The sequence below is a fragment of the Camellia sinensis genome, chromosome 7 (assembly GCF_055761805.1).
Source record: "Camellia sinensis isolate YWXY chromosome 7, ASM5576180v1, whole genome shotgun sequence".
Taxonomy (NCBI): Eukaryota; Viridiplantae; Streptophyta; class Magnoliopsida; order Ericales; family Theaceae; genus Camellia; species Camellia sinensis.
In genome coordinates, this window is record NC_138967.1 from 52,977,776 (window position 1) to 53,004,634 (window position 26,859).

Below are 26,859 nucleotides of genomic sequence, written 5' to 3' on the forward strand. Positions count from 1 at the left end.
TTGCAAGAGACAGTGCGATGCAGAGGGAATGCACAAAACAGTGCTATACAGGTGCACAAGACAGTGCGAGTGAAATGTAGGGTGAATGCACAAGACAATGCGATGTAAGTGTGTGCACAAGACAGTGCTAAGACAAAGGATGTGCAAGATAGCGTGAGCAAGAGTGAATGCACAAAATAGTGTGATGCGCAAGAGAGCGCGAGTGATAAACTGCACAAAATAGTGCGATGCACAAGAAAGCGCGAGAAAATGCATGCACCATGCAAGACTTGGCACACAGCTTACGACATAGCATTCTATTCATTTGGCACACAGCTCACAACACAACAATTTGTTTGTTTGGCACGCGGCTCACAACACAATATTTTGTTCATTCGGTATGCAGCTCGAAACACAGCACTCTGTTTATCTGGGCACATAGCTCTTTTGGGCACACAGCTCATTCGGGCACACAGCTTATTTCGAGCACGCAACTCATTTTGGGCACGCAGCACATTTCGGGCACGCAGCACATTTCGGGCACGCAGCTTATCTTGGGGGCACACAGCTCATTTTTTCGGGGGCACACAGCTCATTTGGTGCACACGACTCATTCTGAACACACAGTTCATTTCGGGCACATAGCACATTTTGGGGCACACAGCATATTTCGGGCACACAACAGATCTTGGGCACACAGCTCATTTCGGGCACACGGCTCATTTTTTAAGCACACAGCTCATTCTTCAGGCACGCAGCTCATTCTTTGGGCACACAGCTCATTTGGGGCACAAGGCTCATTCTGAACACACAGTTCATTTCGGGCACACAATACATTTTGGGGCACACAGTACATTCTGAACACACAGTTCATTTCGGGCAGATAGCACATTTTGGACACACAGTTCATTTCTGGCACACAGCTCATTTCGGGCACACGGCTCATTTCGGGCACACAGCTCATCTTGGGGGCGCACAACTCATTTTTTTTGGGGGGCACACAGCTCATTTCGGGCACATGGCTCATTTCGGGCACCTGGCTCGTTTGGGGGCACACGGCTTATTTTTCGGGGGCACACAGCTCATTTTTTCAATTTTGAACACCAAGCTCAGCGTTTTTTCATTCTGAACACACAGCTCATTCACTTCACTTTGAACACGCAGCTCACACATTTCAATTCTGAACATGCAGCTCATACATTTTCATTTACATGCAGCTCATTCTTAATTCTGAACATGCAGCTCATAAATTTTCATTTCTGAACACACAGCTCATTCACTTCATTTTGAACACGCAGCTCACACATTTCAATTCTGAACACGCAGCTCATATATTTTCATTTGCACGCAGCTCATTCTTAATTATGAACACGCAGCTCATAAATTTTCATTTCTGAACACACAACTCATTCACTTCATTTTGAACACGCAGCTCATACATTTTCATTTGCACACAGCTCATTCTTAATTCTGAACACGCAGCTCATAAATTTTCATTTCTGAACACACAGCTCATTCTGAACATGCAGGATACGATGACGGAACTTGCAGAAGTTAAAACAAACTCAGATGCCCGACATTTTCCCTTTTTTCTTTTGCTTCGAAGTTTGGAACCTATATAGCTTCAGATAGGTCCTGGTTTTACTGTTCCCACATGACTCGGGTTGAACCCTGCAGTTTTTGAAAGAACAAAATCTTGTTTTGCACAAATATGGAGAACGACACGGCACTCTGAGCATGAAATGATTTTTTGAAATTGAGAGTGAGAATAAGTTCTCAACTGGGTATTGAGCCTACGATTGAACACAGCACACCACGACTCAACAACAAAGAAAAAGACAAGGTAAGACAACCTAAACACATCTATAGACACCCAAAACAACTCAAAATAAGAATCGAGACAAACAAAACGACTGACACGACACACAGACGTGTTCCAACGGCAAGAGACCTCTCAGTGCACGAGGAGCCAGTTTCTTCGAGTATTATTCCCCACCCTTTCTTATTTGTGATTCTCACATCACTCAGCCCTCAAGCTCGATTTTTCTCTCAAAACCCTTTCCTCGCTTTTCCTCTCAGCGCACATCTTCCTATTCTTTAATCTCTCATTTTTCATCCCTCCCCAGGGTGGTTGATGGATAAACAGGAAGTTGCGGGCTCTTGCCCCTAGCATTCTGCTAGATTCTCTTTCTTCTGCTCGCCATAGTGAACTCACCCCCACAGAGGGATTGTGATGCGGCTAGATATGCAGCAGATCTGCAATTGACATCGGTTGACGATGTTCTGCTAGGGAGTTTGGACATGATCAAATGTGTCTAGATGAGGGAGTGAAATATCTTGATCCATTCCAATTCATGCTTTACACTTGGCTTGATACCTTGTTGCTTGGAGAATGTTGAGAGCTTTCAGCCCTTTGTTGTTAGCTTTAGTTATGCCCTTTTCTGGCAGGTAGAGTGCCTTTTCTGGCAAGTAGAGTGCCCTTTTCTGGGAAGTATGTTGACGATGGGGAAAAGACAGAACACCTGACTCAACTGTGCCCCCAGTTCATTATTTTGACCATTTTTTGTTTTGGTTTTCTACTAAAACAATTTTGACCGACATGAAAGTTAGATTAACATGCTTGTTCGATTTTCTGATTTAAAATCATGCAAGTTAGGTTATGAGCACTGAAAATTTTCCTTTTTGAGTCTAAGAAAATGGTCCAGTTTTGAAAAAATGGAATAATTTTCGAGAGAATTAGTCAACCTCACTAAAAATTCTCAAAACCTATTTTTGCAAATGGCCACTGCTTAACCATGGAATTGAATCTTGAGATGCACATCCTCAGATCCAAAAACAATGCAAAATTACCCCTTGTCTGAAGGACACTACACGGCAACATAAAGTTGCCCTTTGTTTGAATAGCACCGCAGCGCATTGAACAACAACGAAAAGTTGCCCCTTGTTTGAATTGCACCGCAGCATACTGTAACCAGTTCATATAGTGAAGATCACAACCGAACTCTTGGATACAGAAATGACAAAGATGACTAGAGCCATCACATGGACACAATCGAATTTGAAGTGTTTTACGGCTGCACTTCAGAATGAAGTTGCCTACGTATCCCAAACATGGGAATCAAGCCTTACGTAGTTTGGGGTAAGGCACACTCGGGTATTTAACCTCTCCTTTTGCGCTTTAACTTTTGCCAAGGCCGCCCTTCCGGGTTTTCAATCTTGCGAGCTTTGTTTTTCTTTTCTTTCCATTTCTTTTCTTTTTTTTTCATCTTTCATTTTTTTTATTTTCTTTTCATCTTTTCTTCATTCTCTTCTTCTTCTTTTTTTTTTTCTTTTTCTTGCTCTAACTTTTGCCTAGGACACCCTTTTGGGTTTTCGGCCCAGCGAGCCTGTCAAGGGTAAAAAGTGTAGCTTTGTCATGTCAAATGGTTTGAGATCTCGAAGCCGTCTGAATCCAGGAGAATGGCTGATGTTTGCTGATGATGTAAAAGTCCATTCGATAGGGGCTGAATTGCCCCCAGTGTTGTGGATAGGAACTCAATTGTCCTTCAGCAATACTTTCTTCTTTCCTCCCTTCTAGGATTTGGCATTCTTGCCAGTCTTCATTGGTTTGCAGAATGATCTATCTTTGGCTCTTCGAGTGCACCTGACATTTTTGCCCCTAGTTCAATGGCTTCTTTTGATCTAGCTTCGCAAACTTTCTTTTGACGACATCTGACCTTCTTGCCCCTAGTTCAAGGGCTGCTTCAAATCTGGCCACACAGGCCTCACATTATTTGACCGTTGAACATTCTGAATCAAAGTTCAAGGTTTGAAAGCAAAAAGAGTCGAGTCTCGAGGCTGAGAGCGATCCTAGGCTGCACAATCACAAGTGCGATTCCATACAGGTCTTCGCAGAACCACACAAAACATTTTTTGAAATCTTTTAAGAAAGTGACTAATCGCTCGCGCTGAAGACAGTGCGAAACCAATCTGGATCAAGCCAGGATCCTTCTCAGTACTCACATTAACAAACATGATTGCATTCATTAAGGGCTTAGCATGCCTCTCTTTCTCTCAATTTGATCAAATTTTGCAAATCCCGAGGAATTCCTTCCTCTTCGTTTTCACCGCAGTGTTCGAAAAAGTTTTGAAAAACTTAGGTCAATGCAACAATTTCAAGGCACAGAAGAGCAGGTGAAGAGCATTGCCGTTCTATTCAAGTTTTCTGGCACAACTGGTGTAAGACAGAAGCAAACACAAGAGTGTGAAAATCACTGCTGTTTCATTTAGATCTTCTGGTGTAACTGGCTCCAAGGCAGAAATAGACTCAAAAGAGTGCAAAAGACAAACACAAAACAAGAGAGTGATGTCCGAGGTAACACCCTCGGAATCACCCGACTTCTGTGCAACAGGACTGACTCGATACAACAAGACAGACCCGACTGACATAGTATAAAAAGACTGACTGAATACTCGAGTCAAAAAGTACAAAAACTAGCATTCGCAAATGTTAAAAATAGTGCGTGCCATACGCCACATCTAAAGTAAACTGAGCGCCGCTTGTAAGTGGTTCAACCCTTCTGATCACATCATATTATCTTCGAGATTCACAGATCCGGTGATGATAGATTTTGCTGAGCTTGGTTGGAGGACAAACCCATTGTCAAACAAATCTTGTGCTTCGTGGCGAACACGGAAGCAATTGTCGGTGTTATGACCTGTTTGTTGATGGTACGCATAGTACTGGGTAGTATCATGCGTAGTCGAAAGAGGATTCGAGAGAGGCCGACGCTCAAGGCGTTTGAGATGGCCTTTTTCAACAAGGATTTGAAGAGCCTTGGACAAGGGCATAAAGAGGGCATGGAAGACCCTGCGACCTCGGGGTTGGTACTTCGAGGTTTTTGGATTTTTGCTGGGCGCATTAGCGAAAGGGTCAGCAGGTGCTGGCTTGGTTTTCCGATCTCTTCTGAGTGCAGGATTAGAGCTCAAAGCATCGTTTCTGGTACGACGACCCTTCTCTTGGTTTGCCCCTTAACTCAGACTGCTCTCATTCTGAGCGGCAAAAGTGCCATCCACAATCTGTGCAACAACTGCGATCCCTTGCTGTTTGTTCAGCCCCTCGGCTTTCAAAGCCTCAATAGCCCACAGAAGGTGTTCATGGGGACCAATGTCCGCCCCAACCTTGTTCTTACCACTTGCCTCCACTTTGCCAGGAGACTGGCCTTCTTCCAATGCAGCTAGTCCCAAGATTGGGGAGCCCTTTGGTGTGAAATCCCCGGTAGGCGATGTGGTTGATGATGGAGCCAAAACTCCACAGGCTAAATCCGCTACTATTCTTTGAAGATCTTCAATAATCCTCATCAGCTCAGAAGTGGTGGGTTCACGGGTTTGAAATGATTGGGATTCCGAGACTAGATGTGTGGTAGGTGCCCCAGATGGGCGTTGCATTTCGACATCGGTCTCACCCTGCTTGGTGATTCCCTGGTTTAACGCTGCTACCATGGCCACAACTTCTTCTGAACTCTGTGCCATCACGGTCTGCTAAGTTTGGACAAAGGTGATGTGACTGGTGACTGACAGATTAGATGAACCAGTAAGCCTTGACTGGCCTTTCTTTAACTTGCCCCAGTGAAGGAAAATACTGGCTGCTCTGAATTGAAACTCTGAACTGAAAGAGAAAACAGGCAGCATCTCAGTCCAATTGCACTAGAACAGATATAAGCTTATCTAACTAACTGTATTCAATCACTAATCGCTGCTCTCCAAATTACTGCCCCAAAACTGAATCTGATACCCGCAGATATAACTGATTCTCAAATACCGATGCCTGCAGGCCTGATACACAGACTTGCAAACTGATACATGCATTCCTGTAGAGACACACTCTAAAAGCACATAGCAAGCAAGTGAGAGCCAAAAACACCCCTATGGAGGGGTAGGGTTTCCCTGTCCTATTTTGTCAGGAGCTAGGGTTTCACGATGCACACAGCGGCTTCAAACAACCTATAATCAGGTAAGCAACCTGTCCTAGTTTGAAATAGTCACTATGGATTCTGAATATGCACTAGGTCAAATGGTCATAAAGGGTGCCCTGGTAAAAACCAGGGTTTGTGTCCCCATCGTGACAGAGCCCGTAACCGGTCAGCTTTATGGCACGCTTCTCAAAGCGAGCCTCCGACAAACCGTTCAGGAATAGCAGATGGCAAACACGGTGTCCTAGGCGCACCAATGCAAATGCAATGCAAAGAAACACATAAGTGTAATCAAAACAAGATATCATGAGTTCGAGTCAAGTTCTCTAACTCCCCAGCAGAGTCGCTAGAAACTGTAGAAGTCCCCGAACGTCCCGAGAGAAATCCCATTTTGTTCATTAGGCTCACTATAGTTCGGACTCAAATGTCACAATTCTTAATCTGATCTCACAAAGTACAATATGAGATTGATAAATCACCAAAGAGTCCAAATCCGGCAAATTGTTTTGAGAAACTGATTTTTAGAAAGAAGTGCCAAACACGGACTGCTTTGCCATATACAAAGTCGCCACCTAAATATTTTGTTTTGGGGGAATTTAGGAAACCCTGACTCGTGCCTAAGGCCACGTGTCTGTCATCACCAAAGTTACCCCGGCTCGGGAACTTGGGTACGATTGGGGAAGGTCATTTCATGAGCACCCCCGCTCGCCCAATCAAAGATCGACCACTACTAAACATGATATCTTGTTTTTGAAAACATATGTGCTCTTATTCCGGTTTATTAGCCTAGAATTACTATGTGATGCGCGCAACATACAAGTATAGATTGGATCGTCTAAGTTGGAACAAAACATCACATGTTTGTTTTTGAAAGCGGTTTACTACTCGTAAGTAGGCTAAAATGCGAATTTTGCCACCCTCAAGTGGGCATAGAAAAACATGGTGATTTGCCACTCTCAAGTGGGCTTTAAAATTTGCAATCAATGAATTGTTCCAATTCAAGTAATCCAACCTTTACTCATAGGCATTCAGGCAGTTATATCACATAAGCAGTTAGCCTCATGGCAAGCATGCTATTATGGCAGTCACACACACAAATGCAAGGATGCTAAAGTATAAACACTTACCGAGTACTCCGAGCCAAAACAAAAGCTATGTTAGAAATCAATGCATGATCCTAGCTATGTCAAGAATGCCTAATGCAACACATGCAAAATGCAACTAAGATAGGCTCGGCTATTCTAAAATGTCATGTGAAATGCAACAATCGATACATGTATTCAACTTGGAATTGAAATACGATGCAGTTAGTATGATGCGCCGAGCTCGGTGCATGCAATACAGATGAATGAATGCAAGCATGCGAACATATAGGTGCTAATTGAAACATGCCCTAAAACTAACCATCATAAGCTGGTAAATAAAAGGAAGAAAGATGTGGGGTTAGAAGACATACATCACACATGCACACTTATTACAACATTGCCCTCTCTTGGAGGGTCCGAATAAATAATACAAAACCGACTAGCTAATCTAAGCTAATTAAACTAGTTATTACACAACCAAAATGAATAATGAATTACAGCTAAATATTACACAACATTAATTAATTAACAATTTGAACTAAGGAAAGAAAATAAATTAGCATGCAAGCTACATGAAATGGACTGCCTCAGCTCTGTTCCGAATGATAAAGGATGCATGCATGCTCGAGTCGCCTTGTCGGGAAATCTATCACGATGTCTCAACTCGCCTTTGTTTGCAATTGAACTCAGAAACTTGCACAAAGCTCCAGAAGGCTGAAACTCCACCCTGGGAATCTGTGGGAAGGCTGGCGACCAGCTTATGGGCATGGGAGACCACCCGTCGACCACCTTCTATGGGAGGAACCAAAAGGGGTGGTCGGCCTGCCAGAAAAGCTGGTCGGCCAACTAGTTTCTGCCTCTGGTTTCTGGATTTTCTACAACAAAGGCAAGAGAGAGAGAAAGTAAGGTATTTGCAACATATGTGTGCACGACCACTCTCCCCATCATTGCATAAGCCCTAGAGAGTATAGTCCTCGATCCTCGGGCCACCAATCATGCATCCCGATGCATGATGGCCGATGAGTCGAATTTGCACGACTCAATGGGACATGAATGCACATATAAGCAACTAAAACCAACAACTCCATCATGGATGGTCAAGAGTGTTGGTGACCAAGAATCGAGGCACGTTTCGTCACTTTGAGTACGAAACGTCCCTCGTTTCTCGTGTTTGGACTAAACCCTGCTCCAAACATAACAAATAATGTATGGACAGATGCAACTCTAGCATGCAATCTAAATGCAATGCGACTAAGTGATGCAAACATGCAAAGGATTACATGCAAGCATGCAAATGGCATACACAATGCTATGAATCAATCAATGACATACTCAATGCACATGAATTATGTGGCATGCATACACAATGCACTAATATACGCAATGTTATGAACGAGGCATACGCAATGCAATGATGAAACATGCGATAACATGGACTATAGGGCATACACAATGCAAGATGGACTTAAACCAAGATGGATGGGCCTCGGCCACACCCAAATCAGTGGCCAAACATGATGAAAACAAGGCAATGACACACACACAAGCATGCATAAATGCAAGGGACCAAACCTAAGAAATAAAGTGCAACTCTACCAAAGCATGACAAGGATGAAATATGGCATACGATGACACATGCTCCAGCTCTGAAATGACATACAAGATGGTCCCGAATCATGCAAACAACTCACTCGATGTATGTTGGATGGCACAATTACCGAAAGTAGTGAAGTGCATTACACTAGAGGTATGTAAAGCGATGCCCAAAAAACTAAACCAACCCCAAACAGTCCCTATGCAGACCCAAAATAGTGGGAAAATGGACTAAAATTATGGCTCACAATGCACAAAAATGAAGCTCATGCAATAGCCCAAAAATGAGGCATACAAGCACAACTCTCAAACGCATTTAAAGAGTGGAAAACATGGGAATATGGCACAAGTATAAGCTCTGAAATAACATGTTCAATGATGCCAAAGCATGAAAACAACTCAAGCTAAGCATGCAAGAGGCTTCAAAACTCGAAGCTAGGCAAGGGTATTACACTACAAGCATGCATGGAAAGAATCATTCGACCATGGGACCTCAAAACAGACCTAAGGCAGCCCAAATCATGAATAAAATCAGTTTAGAACATGGCCAAAATATGCTAGAATCAAGGTCCAAAACAACATGCAATGTGAACTAGTGAACATGGGTTACACTACAAGCATATGAAGCATTCAAGAGGCCACTAAACCAGAAAACGTTAGAGACATGACATGCTAAATAAAGCCCAAAAACCCACTGAAACATGATCAATGCATGCAAGAATGTCATGCTCCTTTGATAGGCTATAAGAGGGGTTATTCTACACATGCAAGAGACACACCCAAGGTAAAAAAACCAACTCTGGAAAGAGCCTAGGTAGGCCCTAAAAGTCACTAAAAAGGGCCTGAAACAAGGCTTGGAGGTGTGCAAATGAAGGCTCCTTTGTAAGGCTAAAAATGCTAGTGAAGAAGACAAGGAGGGACAGGGTCACCCCTCTCTGATTTTGGCCCTCAAAACCACATACCAACCACTGAAAATCCTCTGAATTTTGGTGGTTAAAAGGCCAAGCAAAGGTCAACACAAAGGCCTTAGGGCATGGCTCAAAACAAGGCAAAATGAAGCATGCAAGGGGGTACATGACCCCCAACAACAAAATGACCTTAAACAAACATCAAAAGGACCTCAAAACAAGACTTTTTTCAGTTGACAGAAAAGCTCAAATATGCATGAAAATAAGGCTAAGAGATGGATCAAAATAAAGGTTAAAAGAGGGAAAAAGGAGTTACCCTTGTAGCTCAGCAAAACCAGCAACTTCTGGACCCAAAAACAAGACCTTTAACCTCTGAAAATGACCTCCAAGGACCTCAAAGCAATGGTGGAAGTGTATGGCTATGAGGTGTAACGTAAAAGGGTAAAAAAGTATGCACTTTTGGAGCCAAAATGGTGAGATATAGAGAGGGATACATGTTTTGCCTTTGACCAATTTTAGAACCCACCCAAAGGAGGGGGAGGCCCTCCTTTATAGCCAGAAGGGACCAAAGCTTCTCAAAGAAGCTAAAACCAAGGTTAAAGATCCTCCATACACGTGTATGGAGGATCCAGTCTGTGTTTTCCAGCTAGCACAGCTGGCAACAACTCACAGAGACAAAGCTGAGGGAGGTAGGCAGACCAGTTTAGGTGGTCAGCCGACCACTTCCCTTGGTCAGCCTACCAGTTCAAAAGGTTCAACCCCAAAAAAGTTGGTCGGCCAGCCCATTTGGTGGTCTCCCAACTGAATGCAAGCTAGTGGTATGGTGGGAGACTAGCAAATGTGGCTCAAAAACCATGGAGACCAGCTTCTTGACAAGAAAATCGGCTGACGGGAGAAAAGTGGTCTCCAAGGAGAAAAGGTGGTCTCCCACCCTTGTACCACCTCCCAAACAATGAAAACAAGGTCCATGCCAAAAATGAACCAAGACGGATGCAAAACGAGGGTTTGGGGTTCAAAACGCGTAGCCGGGTGCCGCGAAAACAGGCTGTTAAGCATCGAAAGTGACATGCGACCAAAAAGGTGGTCTCCCGGGCCACAGTGTCCCTCCAGGGAGAGGAAACAAGGTGTGTACCAAAAATTGTGCCAAACGGAGAAAGTTAAGCGGTCCCGAACTGAGGCGCACGACCGACGGCTCCGAAAACTGGAAACTGGTCTCCAAATGGAAAAAGTGGCCTACGACCATGAAAAGTAGCCTACGGCCACTGAGAGATGTCAACAAGACCTCTCCCTCCCTTCAGGAAGAGAAAACAAGACCTGATTCGCAAACCGAGGCAAAGCACAAAAGGGTCCCGAGGTTTAGGGATAAGGCTCTCAGCCGAACCTCCGAAACCTCAGAACGAGCACAACAAGCACCATCACTGAGCGCTCAATCAATGACGTCTGAGCCAGAAGGTCGGTCAAAAATGGGGTGTCTACACCGGCTCCAGTTTATAATACCACTTGACAGCCAATGGTCCCAAACTGCTGGGAAATATTCGGCACACGAGGGCCTCGTCGTCTGCATGCAATGTCATGGCTTGCTTGAAGTGGCGAATGTGGTCGGTGGGATCTGATTTGCTGTCATACAAGGTGAATGACGGTGCTTTGAATTTCTTGGGTAGTACTGCCTTTACAATCCGTTGTACGAATGGGTCGTGTTGATCTTCATCCGAACTGTTCCTTCTTTGCTTGTGCCTTATACGGGGACTTTCTTCAGAAGAACTGGTAGTTTTAGGTCGCCCATTCTTCCTGGGCTCCGGGGATAACGAGTCGGAGTCATTATCAGTGTCGTCCTGTCGGGCTCGAGGTCGTCGACCACTTGCCTTTGGAGATCGTTCCGGATTTAGGCATGCAGCTTGTTTGGACTTCGCCACTTCCAAGGCCAAATCTTCACGAAGACGTTCATTTTCTGCGATCATGTTCTCCAACCTTTGTTTGTTTTGCTTTACCTGTTCCATGATTGCTTGCATTGCTTCATGCTCTAGAGTCGAGGGTGAGGGGAAGTTCAGAGCGCGTCTTACGGGGATGGTGTCCGGTCCAAGCCTGTTTGGTGGAGTGAGGTCGTCTCTCTTCGTGGTTTCATCAGTGACTATTGGAGGGTTCTTCGTCACGCCCGCCATGGATATGCTTGAGTATTCCCACAGACGGCGCCAATTGTGGAGAAGTGGTTTGGAAATACTCTTTTGATCCTGGGGCATGCTCGTGATCCGCTGATAGCCACCTGAAAAGGAATAAACACTCTAGTCAGGAGTGCCATAATTAGCACTCCGACGGACCAGTCAGTCTCAACACTCAAGATTACTTATATTCTAAATTAAGCACAACAATTCTCACATGCCTCTCTCTGATGGATGATCCCATATTTATAGTATTTTCTTTGGGCCTTTGGACTGAGCCCATCCTTGTTCCGTCACATGTACCTCTACTCGGCGTCAGTTCTATTAGCTGGGATACTGGTTATTTTATTCGGCTCCTTAACTGGCTGGGGTATATATCGAATACAGGTTACATTTCGGACTGGGCACGCTCATCCGTCCCTATGGATCTAATATAATCCGGCTCCCACAGCCCCCTATTATTAATTATAATTTGATTTAGGTCTGAGGCCGTAGGTAATCTTATGATTATTGGCCGGTTATGATCCTACCCTATAGGGGTGGGTTTGAGTCATGACAAAGTGGTATCAGAGCACGAGTAATAACTCACACACTTGCCCAAATAAGCAACAGAGTGTTTAGAAAAGATATAAGTTGCATTCATGTAGTGAATATATGTTTAACTGCATTAAGAATGTGCTGAAGTGATCTGAAATATGCGACTACAAGATATATGAATTGTTGCCTATTTGTATGTACATTCTCTTTTTGTGCATGAATGTTGTGTGCACTTCATGTATGAATTATAATGCAAGTCTCATTAGATAATGGTGAGAACAAGAGTTGATGAGCTCGAAGAATCCTCCACTACTTCGCTAGACCGAATGGAGAAAATGACACAAGACATGGCAGAAACATTGAGGCAAAACAATAGTGGCAACAACAGTGGCAACAATTGCCATCTTCGCCTCCGGTACAACCTGTATAAGATTTGTAAAATGATGACCAAACAATTGCCCTCACCAAAGAGTTCAAGAAAATGAAACTGTTAACTTTTCATGGGGAACTAGGTTCATTAAAGGCAGAGGCTTGGGTCTTCGGCATAGAAAAATTGTTTGAAGTATTTCCATGTCTTAAAACACAGAAAGTACAATTGGCCACCTTTACATTGGGGGATGATGCAAGAAGGTGGTGGATGCTAATTTGAGATGATAACAAGGGCATATACCGGACACGGTTTCTTGCACTCTTTTATGATAAATATTTCCCGCAGTGTGTCCGTGATAGAAAGGTGTCTGAATTTAAAGGACTGAAGTAAGACAATATGATTCTAGCTGAATATGAGGCCAAGTTCATTGAATTGGCTAGATTAGCTCTGCATATGGTTGACACCAAATATAAAAAGGCAAGAAAGTTTGAAGGTGGTCTTCACAATGATATTTTGGAAAGGGTGAACGTATTGAAACTACCGACTTATGTTGACCTGCTAGATCGAGCTTTAATGTCAGAAACTAATATGGCCAATCAGAGTAAACCACCGGCTGACTGGAAAACTAAGAGGCAGGGCTTTTTCTCAAAGAAGAGATTGTCAAAAAAGCAGAATACGAGATCCTCAAGTACTTTAGGCTCCACCAGAGATACGATACCAACATGTACTCAGTGTAGTAAGAAACATCATGGGGTTTGTTACCGTATTTCTGGGGCTTGCTATAAATGTGGTGAGATGGGACATATAGCAAGGGATTGCACCCAAACGGAGCAACGAAGAAATGGGAAATCGGCTGCTAGTTCAATTGGATCCATTCCAAAACCAGGGAACACCACAACGCCTGCTATTACTAGAGACACAATGAGACAAGGGAGAGTCTTTGCACTTGTCCTAGGTGACACACAAAATACTGAAGCTGTTGTCTCAGGTACAATCTCTATATGCAATCAAGATACTTTTGTGTTAATCGATTCTAGAACAACGCATTCTTTTGTGTCCACTATATTTGCATCTAGATTGATTAGACCCCTAGAATCATTGCCATATTTGTTATGTGTATCTACTCCATCCGAGGAATCTATATTGTGCACATCTATGTATCGTGTTTGTGATATTTGACTTGGCAGTGCTACCTTTTATGTAGATTTGTTACCCTTGGATATTAGACACTTTGATGTAATTCTCGGAATGGATTGGTTGTTTAAATACTGTTCCACTATTGATCATGTAACAAAACGAGTTGTGTTTAGATCGTTAGGACATGATGAATTTGAATTTATGGGTAACGGGAAAGTGCCTCCACCTCATCTGATTTCAGTAATGAAAGCATGTAAACTTCTTAGGAAAGGGTGTCAACGATACTTGTGTAGTAAGTATCTTGACTGAGCAATCTTTTAAATGTTGAAATGGATAGTATTCCTATTGTTAGAGAATTTTCGGATGTATTTCCTCATGAACTGCCAGGGGGATTAGTTAACAGAGAAATAGAGTTTATCATTGATTTTGTCCCAAGTACCCAACCTATCTAAAAAACCCACCTACAGAATGTCTACTGCTGAACTGAAAGAATTGAAAGAACAATTACAATACTTACTTGATTAAGGCTTTATTCGACTGAGTACTTCGCCATGGGGCGCACCGGTGTTGTTTGTAAAGAAGAAACAACTAGATCAATGTAGATTTAGGACAGAGTATAGATCAGTGATGGCATAGTGTAATTCAGTGATGGCGAAGGTAGTTAGTAAATAGTGGCGGTGAATCGGAGCTGGTGATGTATAGATTGGCGATGGTGGAAATAGTTGGCGAATGATGGTGGTGGTAGTGGCCGACGAAGGTGGTGGTGGTCGTGGGTGGATAGCCATGGCCATGGCAATGGTGGTGGTATTTTCTAAAGAGAGAGAGAGAGAGAGAGAGAGAGAGAGAGAGAGAGAGAGGAGAAGAAGAAGAAGAAGAAGAAGAAGGGTTCTGGAAAAAAGACTAAGAGAGAGAATTTAATAAAAATTGAAAAAATTAATGAGTAATAAATTCAATGAGGGTATTATATGCAACTAAGGACTTAATAGTACATAAAAATATAAGTTAGGACCTAATCGGTAATAAGGCTAGAAAGGGAAGCTGGCTGGTAAATTACCCATTTTTTAAAGGGAAGTTACGGGCCAATCCTGCTTAGGAAACTTATTACCTGCTAGTTCCAATCCAATTTAATGAAGTCATTTTTAGAATTTTAGCCCTAGCCTAAACCCGTTACCTAGAACACATCGCCGGCAACCCGCTAGCCATCTTCATCTTTAAACTGTTTGACTCTCTTTGAATGACACTCAGGCGGCTCAAACCCTTTGTTGGCCATCATTGTCCTCTGTCACCATCAACAGCACATGCCTCAACCACCGTCCTCTATCATCGTCAACATTACGAGCCTCAACCACCATTCTTGTCTTCTTCCCTTGCCATCGCTCGCCTCACACTACCATTCTCCTTCTTCATTGCCATCATCGCTACTCCTCCATCATCCATCTACTATCTTCAACACCGTCGTTACCATCATCCTCCTCCTCCATTACCGATCTATTATCTTTGATATTGATCTTCACTAGCGACTTTAGATCTAGCCAATTTCAATGTCGATTTACAATCTTCAACCTTAGAATTAGATATATTGTGTATAAAAATTGAAAGAAACAGCCTGAATAAATTCATCAGTGATAAATTTATCACTATAATTTATCATTGGTTATTATTGATTATCACCGATAAATTTATCAATAAATTTGTTGAATTCTCAATTATTAATTCATCAGTGTTTTGGTTGTACAGTGTTAGTGATTGTTGAATGATGATTGAATCACAAATTAATTTGATTATTGATCATAGAATGATAAAAATGATTAATTGATCATCCTGCATTTTTATCTCTTTACATTGACAAATATGATAAATTATCACTATATTAATATTAAAATTACATCACAGCAACAACCCCATATCGAACAAAATCAATGGTAAATTTATCATTATAGTAATATCAAATTTCTAGCATAGCAACAGTCCATAACATATTGAACAAATTAGCTTTTAGTGATAAATTTATCACTGAAACTATAACTAAAAATATATAATGCTGTAAATATATACACAATAATCTCCAACAAACACACAACAATCTCCACATTGTGATTAACAAATAATTGAAGAAAAAATCACACAAACAATCTCCACATTCATTTAGAACAATATATAAGCTCAACATTGAATATAGCAGATCGATGATGGAAGAAAATGATGGTAACAGCAGCGAAAGACGGTGATGGTTGAGGCGAGCGGTGTTGAGGGTGATAGAGAACGGAGGTGGTTGAAGTGAGCGGCATTGAAGGCAATTGAGGACGACGTGTGCCGACTGGAGAAATCATTAGAGGAAGAGAGAGAGACAGAGAAAAAAAAACAACGAACGTGGAGCACAACAGAGCAGGGGTAAAACAGAAAGAAAAAATGAGCCCCAGGACTTATTGGTGCATAAAATCAAACTTCAGGACTAAAACATGAATAGCTCTTGAAAGCAGGACCAGCCAGTAAAAAAGCCTTTTTTAAATATTATTTTGGGCCATAAAATCACATATTTCATATCATGAAATCATTATTTTCTAAATGATTTATCCCAAATAAATTACAATCTATCTATCAAATTTACTTCCAGAAGGAAACAGGCCTTAAGAACAAATTAGGATCAGTCAATTGACTCACATTCATTTTGCAGAAAAAGTATAAACTAAACAATGTATACAGATGAGTATGAGTGCGAGTGCGGGTAAAACCCACGACCTGTCCGCAAAACAAGAAAATCTCAACCCGTATCGAACCTTAACAATTATGCGAAACCACTCAACAGCGGTTTGGGCTGGACAGTTTTTGTGAGTCGAATAACCCTATGCTCAACCCTAATATGAATAATTAGTGTGTATGATTTAATTTTTTAAATGTTTTTTGAATTTTTAGTCATTTTAGTCATTTTAAACTTTTTTTTAACTAAAAAATAAAGTTGCAAACGACACCAAACATTTATGATGGTTACTTGAGTTTGAAGCACTACAAGAAAAGTTGCATATGATGGCGCTTGAATCAAGACTTTTTATAAAACGCTATGATATATCTCAATAGTCAACACGTTTTTCAAGGCGTGATATCTGTTGATGGTCTCAATGAGCCAAGTCTGTTTAACTTAACAGACACTTAACCCCATTCCAATTACCAAAAATAACACAATCTCTTAGGAACTGCTCTTCTCTCTCGCGATTAATATCGATCTCTCACTATAGTTGTTCTTCATCGAACTTGAACTTGAACTTGAACTCAAACTCGATCTTGATCTCTTTCACTCAAGCTATTCTTCATCGAACTCTCTTGAGACTATTAATACCTTCCAATGGTGTTTGTTCGGAGGAATTGAAGCTTGCGACTGGATTTTATGTCCACCACATCAATTAGTATGGTTCTTAGTTGAAAAATTATAGGTCAAATTAGTATTCTGACCAAACTATTAATTCCTCATATATGAAATTATTGTGTCCCAAGAGGGAGGGTGGGATACAACAGGGTTGGACAAGTCCTCCTCTAGATTAGTTCGTAAGTTTTTAGGCCATGTTTTGCTTGTTTTTTAGAAAATTTGTTTAGAATTTTTTTTTTAAAGAAAAATAGAAACTAGGTTGATAAAAATAAATATTAAAAATATATTTTTAAATTTTGAAAAATTATTTCTAACCCAACAAAAGATAAAATTATATAAAAATAACAAATAAAACTTAGTGGTCCATAATAAAACTTCATAGGACTCAATAATAATGTTAAGAGCGTTATAGAACTTAATGGTAATTTTTCTAATAAAATATATAGATTAAATTCATTATAAATGTGGTACACATCACATGAAGAGCTATTCGGGATTGTCCTTTGTTCTCTTTTTTCTCTCTCTTTTTTTTGTTTTGTTTTTGTTTTTGTTTTTGTTTTGTTTTGTTTTATCTTTTTTTTTTGTTTTTTTTTTGTTTTTTTGTAAAATCTAATAAAGTTGATGTGTTGGAGAAGTTAAATGACTTCTAATTTTTTTAGGGAGTTTTACTTGTAGATCCTAATAGGTAGATTTATTATCTAATAAGTTTTATGATATTAAATGTGTTTTTTTTTATCAAACAATATTAACAAATGTCACTAATTGTTAATTTTCAGCGTCTGTTTGAAAATTGTCACAAAAAAGTCACTAATTATAAGTTTTAGCGACAATTTTAAAAAATCGCAACAAGAAAATCACACATTTTTAACTTTCAGTAACAGTGTGAAAAATTCGTCACAAAGTTTTATAACGATAATTTATAAAAATCATGACAAAAAAAAAGTTATTAATTGTCAAATTTTAATGACATACGTAAGAAATCGTCATAAAAAATTATTTTTAGCGACGATTTTATTAAGATTTACTTTCAATAGGGCTTAATGAGAATTAAAATATAACTATTAAGATCTATTAGTAATTTACCCAATCTTTTATGAGTAACAAAGTTGAGTACTTTTTGATTTTTTTAACTAATGACAAATAATTTTGACTTTTATCTTAATTAGCCAAAACATTTCAAACATCTACTTATTTTTTTATAATTTTCGAGCTACAGCACCTGAATTAACGAATAGGAGATGACATGTAAGTAGCAATGTGATTTATTGATATGACGATGAAGACAAACATTTGTAAAATTTATCATGATCACCAATTATAATAACTGCCTAATTAGCACTAGTACTAGTAGTGTTTGAGGCATTTAGAGGCAAACATTGACCACAAACAACCTGGCATGTACAAGAGTGTTGATTCCCTGCAGCAGCGGCACATGTGCAACCGTGAGTCATCGCACTCGCTCCACATTTGGCATTCCATGCCAAGAAGCAATCATAAGTTGCATTTGGCCCACACGTCCCTGTCAATTTCAAGCTCTGAGAGCAAAACTCTACTCCTCTGCAACAAAGTGCCAAAAAAAAAAAAAAAAAAACAACAACAACAACAACAACAAACAACAAACAAATTGAGAAAATTATAAAAATAAAATAGCTCAAAATTTGTCTTTTATAACAAAATAATTTATAATTTATAATTTATAATTTTATCAATTGAAATTATAATTTTTTAAAAACAACAAAAAAATAGTTGGGTTAATTAAAAAAAAAAAAAACTTAAGATTTCATGCGTTTTTTTACTTTAAATCTTAGTATTTTAATTTTAATAAATTAAATCCTGGAGTTTCAAACGTGTTTCAATGTGCCCCTCCGTCTATCTTCGTCATTTAAAATGAAAAACATGTAAAACCTTAGGGTTTATTTTGTAATTAATCCTTTTTTATTTTTAGTGATTTTAATTTTAAAAAATAATTAATTATACAAAAAATTTAGGGTTTCACGTATTTTTTTACTTTAAATGCCCTCCGTTACCTTACACAGATAGAGATGGTTGGAAGGGACATATTGAAATACGAATGGAATTGCAGTGTTTAATTTGTCGAAATCAAAACACTAGAGTTTAAAGTAAAAAATGCGTGAAATCTTAGGGTTTTTTTTTTTGGTAATTAACCCAAAATAGTTTTAGTTATTAAACTCAATATAAGTGTATATAAAATGTTTAAAATATTCTTTTCGTTGAGTTTAAAGACTAAAATATTATTTTTTTTGGTCGATTTTATTTAACGGAAATAGGAGGAAAGTTTATATTAAAAACAAATAAAAAATTTACTAGATAAATTGACAAAGTTAAAAATTCATAATTTATTTTGTTACAAATGAGACATCTTGAAATTTTTTTATAAAATACAGTAAAAAAAATATATAGTTATTTTAAACTTCGTTGATCAATATTCTTAGTTAGGCTGATTTCCCTGACTATACCATTTTTAAAATTTTAGTCCCACTTTAGGGTGGGTTTTTATCTTTATTTCCATAATAGGGTAAAACGGTTTTAGCAATACTGTTTTTTAGAAAACGACTTTTGAAAAGCCGTGTTTTGTGATTAAAATAATAATAAAATTTGAGCAGAGAAAACGGCTTTAGAAAAGTCGGTTTTAATTAAATTTTTAATTAATTCTAAATTAATTAAAAACGGTTTTTACACTAATTTTTAATTTTTTAAATTTATAATTTCAACATAAATATTTTTTGATCAAAAATATTTTTAATACAAAAACGGTTTTGGAAAAGCCATTTTATAAAACGGAATTAGAAAAATCGTTTTCAGGAATTTTTTTTTTTTTTTGCCGGTTGTTCCAATGTGGGAAGGTTGGACTTGGGAACCAGAAGAAGAGTGAGAGAGAGCAGATGCATTCAAAGATGTAGTTTTTTAGAAAATCACAACACACACCCAAAAAAAAAAAAAAAAAAAAACATAATCCATTTAATACTCCAACAAACACCTAAGGCTTGTTTGGTTTGAATTTCAAAATATAATTTTTTAAAAAAAATTCAAAATCACTTTCTCTCTCCTACATATCAATCAATCACTTTTGAAAAGAGAAAATTTGTTTGCTTATGAGTTTTGAAAAAAAATTAAAAAAATATTTCGAAATAAGTTTTTGAATTTTGAAAAAAGTTTCAAGTTTTGAAAAGACTCTCAAAGGCAAGTGGATGGTCCGTTGACACTTTAGTTCTGGGAAGGAATGGGTGCTTCACAAAAATTTGTTTGGTTATGAGTTTTGAAAATACTTTTTTAATTGAGTTCTGAGTTATGTGTTTAGTTACAATTTGAGAGTCTTTTCAAAACTTGAAACTTTTTTTAAAATTCAAAATTCAAAAACTTCTTTCCAAATATTTTTTTAAATTGTTTTTAAAACTCATAACCAAACAAATTTTTCTTTTTTCAAAAGTAATTGATTGATATGTAGGAAAGAGAAAGTGATATTGCATTTTTTTTTTCAAAAATTATATTTGAGATTCAAACCAAACAAGGCCCAGGTGTTTGTTGGAGTATTAAATGAATTATGTTTTTTTTTTTTTTTTTGTCTGTGTTGTGATTTTCTAAAAAACACATCTTTGAATGCATTTGCTCTCTCACTCTTCTTTTGGTTCTCAAGTCCAACCTTCTCACATGGGAACAATCGGCAAACCAATTTTATTTTATTTTATTTTTATTTTTATTTATTTATTTATTTATTTATTTTTTTTTTCTGAAAACGGTTTTTCTAATTCCGTTTTATAAAATGGCTTTTCCAAAACCGTTTTTGTATTAAAAATATTTTTGATCAAAAAATATTTATGTTGAAATTATAAATTAAAAAAATTAAAAATTAGTGTAAAAACGGTTTTATCAAAACCGTTTTTAATTAATTTAGAATTAATTAAAAACTTAATTAAAACCGGCTTTTCTAAAGTCGTTTTCTATGTTCAAATTTTATTATTATTTTAATCACAAAACATGGCTTTTCAAAATTCATTTTCTAAAAAATAATATTTCTAAAACTGTTTTACTCTATTATAAAAATAAATATAAAAATTCATTCTAAAGTGTAATTAAAATTTTAAAAATAGTATACTCAGGAAATCAGCCTTCTTAGTTATATACTAAAGGAGTCTTTTTTTTTGAAAAGCGTGAGAGAAGTTTGAGAATAATAGTACCTTGAGGGAGGGAGTAAACTAAAGAGGAAAATGAGACAAAGCATGGAAAGGGTTGCCAATTTGTTCATGGCCATTTTTGCTCTCACTTGCTGTGTAGTGTTTCTTATGAAAAAGATTGTACGCTATGAACTAGTATAGCACCTATAGCATCTATTTATAGGTGCTTAAAAAAATCATAACCCTAAACTTTGTATCTACTACTGTAGAAGATCTCCAACCTTTTTGTGGAAACAAGTATTGATTGTGATCTTGCCGATTAATGGAGTGAGTTTTGAAAATTGGTGATACTATATATGAATTAATTAGTGTATTAATTATGATAATAATATTAATTATGATATTATTATTGACCCTACTTATTAATTATATTATAAATTTTAAAAATCTCTTAAATTATGTCACATCATTAATTAGTGCATTAGTTAGTACATTAATTGATACACATAGTATTATTCTTTGAAAATTACTATGGAATTAATGGCTAAGATTATTTTATGTGATTAATTTTGTGTCTGTATTTTTTTATCATTTCTATATTAATAAAACTATGCATATAAAATTGGCAAAATAATTAATCACATAAAAATAGTTATGGCCATACATCCTATATGGTGGAATCTAACAGAAGAGATATAATTTTGTATTTTACTTATATTTTATGGGATTGATTCTGTGTTTTATGTGATTGAGTTGCTACTAAAATTGACAATCATCAAAAAGGAAGGAAACAGATACAAAGATGGAATGGAATTTTGTAGTGATTGTTTTTGATTCTTTTACACTGTGTTTGGTTAGAGGAATTTGGAAAGAAATTTGGAAAGCAAAAAGAAAAAGGGGTGCGAAATTACATGAAATATAAGTATATTTTATTTACATTTTACCTACCTTTCATTTTTCATTCCAAATCAATTATCAGATCTCTCAATCATACACAGCATTAGAACTTCCTCAGTTATTGGTGGCAAATGATGGTCCACATAACATAATATAAAGGGACGATTAGATATAAGAGGATTTCAACAAAAAAAAAAAAAATATTAAAAATAATAAATATTATCAATATTAATATTTAAAATTATAATTTTTTTTCTTATTTTTTAATAATTTTTGAAAATACTCTTTGGATAGTAATTTCTATAATATTAAGAGTTATGTTAGGGACTCTAAATTATCTACCAAATTTTTTTATCAAATCTATCACATGGGCGTGGGACCCACACATATGTGAGTTTGTGTAGGTCCTACGTTCATGTGAGAAATTTGATTGAAAATTTGATAAATTTTCCAGAGTTTATAACATTTTCCTAATATTAAAAATCCATTGTTGCAAGATATAATATCTATTTTGTATTAAATTGTACTAGCGTAATACCCGTGCTATGCACGGTTTCAAATAAATAATTAATAATCAATTTTAAAATTAAAATTAAACAGTAAAAAAAGGCATATATTTATAAGTGCTTCTTATTAAACAGTAAGAAATTTGCTTTGTAGTATTTCTTATGAAAATCATGGTGTGGTGATGTACATGAACTAGCAGCTATGTATAACATCTATTTATAAGTGCTTTAGATTTCCATATTTGGTAATATTATCTCGTCTACTACAAAAAAAAAAAAAAAAAAGAAAAAGAAAAAAAAAGAAAAAAGAAAAAAAAGGATATTTTGATTTTATTATAAAAATAAATAAAATTATTTAATACTACAATGGAGAAAATTATTTTATTTAGTACCGGTAATAAGTTTTATAAACATTAACGGTAATATTACATATATCAATTAATATACATACTAGTATAACAACTAGTGTTATGCCATTATTATTGATTTCACCTATTATACAAATTCTAAATACTCAAAAATTTTAAAATTATGCCACATCGTCTGTTAATATACTAATTAGTACATATAACATTATTCAAACACTAACAATTAAAAGAATAATGCTATATGCATCAATTAGTGTACTACCTAGTGTACCAATTGATGATGTGGCATAATTTAAGAAATTTTAATATTTATAATTTGTATAATGAGTGGGGTCAACAATAATATCATAATTAGTGTTGGTTAATATACTAATTGGTATGGAAAATGCTATGGATTCCAAGTAAATTACCAAATAAATTACCAAACCTCTCACATAGGTGTAGAAGCTACACACATGTGATTTGTGTGGATCTCACACCCATGTGAGAGATTTAATAATTTATTTGATAATTTATTTGAGATCCCTGATATAACTCAATTGGTATATATAGCGCCCCTGTAATTAAAAGCGTTTGTTTAAGAAAGTAATAGTAATTGACATTAATTACATCCACTTGTATGAAAATATTAAACAAAAGTAGAAGTAAATTTATTATTTTTCAATAAGCTAATAAATCTCATATATTTATTTTACGTGGACAAAACTACTTCATTCTTGGGTAGGAAAATTGACAATAAAATCTATACAATATATTAAGGAAAAGAGATTTTTAATGAGAGGTAATATGAGAGCGCCACATATTCAACATGAATTTTCAGAGTTTTTGAATTATTGTAAAAGCAAACCAAAAAAAATGTATTAAAATGATTGGTTGATAATTTTTTTTTTAATATCATTAATATCACCAATTTTTGTTCTTAAATTAACTACTTTAAATGTTCAAATAGTCAGCTTTATTGTATAACTATATTATTGATACTATATATAGATACTTTAACCTTTTAAATTTATATTCACAAATTAACTCCTAAACATTTTCAAGCGGTAGAGAATCTATATTACAAAAATTATATTAGGAAAATTTACCTATAAATCATAGCTTGAGGAATGGTGATCCATTTAGTCCTAAGGATTTTCTTATAGATCAATTAGTCACATTGATTTTGGAAAGGTAAATTTAATATAGAGTGCTGCTATTAGCATTCCATCAATTATTTTGGACCCCTCATATTTTAGTTTATTTTTTATTACAATAATAACCTCAAATAAAATTACTAAAAAGGACATCAATAATTTTGGGACACCCCATCTCACAATTAAGCCTACACATCCACTACATCATGAATTAAGATTTGTGAGAGCACCCACCTCCATCACCACCCATCCAACTTCCCTAAATCCCAACTTCAAAACCTACCCACCCTTAAAACCTTGAAAACCCTTTGGCGACAATATTTCGGCGGTAACAATAGCAACCATTTGATTATTTACACTTCTCTGGCAAAAACAATGAATGAAAGTTCTTTCGGTAACAACAACTCTATGAGACGAGAGGAGTACAATAATAAAAGCTCAGAGGAGGTTCATAACTTTGATAGTGTTCTTAGTTCAGAGGAGATTAGCTTTATAAAGGTAAGTTTCTTGAAAATAATGGCAAAAATAATAAAAGCTATTCGTTATTTTTTCAGGACTGAACTTCCGAACATAGGATTGAAATTCGGAAATACAGGTCCGAACATTGTTTATTTGTTTGGGAACAGGTAAGTGAACATTTCTTACTTGTTCGAGAATAGGTAACCAACTTTGACAATGGTCAAAACCGAAAAAAAGAATGAGGCAACAGAGATTACAACCCAAGCTAGTCTTGTTAGGTAATTGACAGTAATCACACTTGGCTCTTCTTTTTCTTTCTCATGTACAAAAATCCCAATCCAATTTTTCTACTGATATATTCTAAGGATTCAAGATTAAAAACCATATATTTATTTTCTCACTGTAAGGTCATGAACGTCTATGTGGAGATGAAGTAGTAATCACCTTTGTAGGTTTTGTTAGAGTTTTTGGGAGAGAGATTTTTTTGGGTGCAGGGGTGTGCATTCAATTGAATGGGTGAAATATTTTCACATGGATAATTTTGGATTATTTAGGAGAAAAGAAATTTTAAGGGTTTTAAAATTTATAAGTGGGGGTCCAAAGGAATGGGGGTCCAAAATAATGAATAGGGTGTTAATAGCATCACTCTTAATATATTATTCAAAAATTAGATTTATGGTTATATCTTTATTTCTATTATTTTCTTCCATTTTTTTTCTTTTGTGTTAGAAAGGTAAAGTACACAATTTATGAGAATCAAATTTGGAATGAATTTTTATATGAAAAATATTTCAAAAGGAGTACAAAAATGACTTGAAATATGAGATTTTTCAAACATGCAAAAGGATTAGGGATTCTTCAAACATTTCAAAAAGAAGTACAAAAAAATCTTAGTAAGCTATGGGCAAATATATAATTTCAAACTGTAACAGTCAAACGTAACACTCCAAAAAAAATTCTTAGCGTATTTTTTTTCCAAACGTAACATTCCAAAAAAACTCCTTAGTGTAACACTTCAATATAACATACAAAAAAACTCCTTAGTTTACTTTTTCAAAACATAATACTCCAATGTAACATTGCAAAAAAAAAAAAAAAAAAAAAGAAAAAAAGAAAAAAAAAGAAGGATTTGAATTCTTCAAACCATTCCAAAAAGATGTGGGATTTTTCATACTATTTTAAACGGAATACAAAAATTTCTTAGTAAGTTTTGAGCAAACGTATAATTTCAAAATGTGAGTGTTACATTTGAGAAAAGTACTTTGATGAGCTTTTTAGTGTTTTTGTATGTATTACATTGAAGTGTTACAGTTGGAAAAAGTACACTAAGGAGTCTTTTTGTGTATTATATTAGAGTGTTACGTTTGAAAAAAGTATACTGAGGAGTTTTTTTGGAGTGTTACATTGTCACGTTTCGGAAAAGTACATCAATGAGTTTTGTAGTGTGTTACATTGGAGTGTTACGTTATTGGAGTGTTACATTTTTGTACGTAATGTGAGATTTGTTTCAGAATGAGGGAAAATCCAAAAATTCTATAGTCCGGATTGCCTAAATGTATAATTCTACATTTGGAGAAACCCACTTTTATTATTAAAAATTAAACCCAAACATGTAAATGACTACCCTTTTGCATAATTTATACTTTAATGGGACCTTTGGATTCATAAGAAAAAAAATGGAGGATTAAACAGTTTACAAGATCATATTTTGAAAGTTATTGGTGCTGTTATATTAATATTTTAGTTTCTTTTTTCTTTTTTCTCTTTTATTTTTATTTTATTTTTATTTTTAAATTAGGAGTCTTCAAATGCTTGGTCCTCGTTTAATATTTTTTGCGCTATATAAACTTCTTAACACTCCATCAATAACGATGGTATTAAAATATTTGTAATTACACATTTAATTTCTTTGACACTTAGATCTACTAATATTTGTGCCTAAATTATAAAATTTATTATGCATGTGGTGGGTGTGAAAAAAAATTAAGTGTGTGTAATTAGAAACTCTTATGATAATAGTTTCATTTTTTAATAACCCTATATCATTAACTCCTAAATATTTTCAAAAAGGACATAATTTAGACTACAAAATCATACTAATATCTTCGTATCTTTGATTTTTTTTTTTTTTTTTTTTAAATTAAGAGCCTTCAAAATGTTTGGTCTTTAAATTAAGAGCTTTCAATCGATTATTACCAACTATTTTTACTAACTGAATAATCAATTTTATAGGTTAGGTCCAAGGTAGGGTTAGAACAAGGCACATTTTTTAAGTTGACACAG